The sequence below is a fragment of the Crocuta crocuta genome, unplaced genomic scaffold (assembly GCF_008692635.1).
Source record: "Crocuta crocuta isolate KB4526 unplaced genomic scaffold, BGI_CrCroc_1.0 scaffold443, whole genome shotgun sequence".
Taxonomy (NCBI): Eukaryota; Metazoa; Chordata; class Mammalia; order Carnivora; family Hyaenidae; genus Crocuta; species Crocuta crocuta.
Window position 1 is genome coordinate 1,093,902 of NW_027529446.1, and position 646 is coordinate 1,094,547.

Here is a 646-nt window from a genome sequence, read left to right on the forward strand (position 1 = left end):
CAACTCGTCTCCCCCTCCACCTGCTGCTAGAGCCTGAACCCCGGCTGTGAATTTAAAACGCGGAAGTGTGCAGTGGGAAGCCCCGCTCATTTCCAGAATCCCTAGTTAGTATTCCTGCCCTGTACCTCCTATGAACTTGTAGCAATTCCGCGAGCAGTTTCCGTGCGTTAAAAGCAGCCCCGGCAGAGGCTGCCCCCGCCCCGCCGCGGCTGGGTCTCGCGGTGCACAAGCCGCACACACGTGCGCGCCTGCTCAGGACGCACGCGGGGGCTTTGCAGGGGCTTCTCCCCATGCGAATGGGCCCTGCGGCCCCCACAGCCACCTCCGCTCCCTCTGGAGCGCACAGGGGGCTCTGGTTAGCGCTCTCCTTTGGAGAATGATCCCCGCGGACGCAGCAAAGTCGCTGTGGGGGTGTCTGGGCAGATTCCCGTGGCGCAACCGCCCACTGACCCTGCGGCCCCTCTACAGGCAGAGAACACGTGAAGGGCCCTTAGCGCCACCTGCAGCCCACACGCCGGCAGAGGGAGGCCCAGACTGAGAACGCCGCCGGGAAGGGGAGGGCCTGGAGGCCACGGCCACTGGTCTCACCCCGCCCCCACGGAACAGCCGGGAGGGGAGGGGCGGGGCGGGCCGCCCCCCGGCGGCC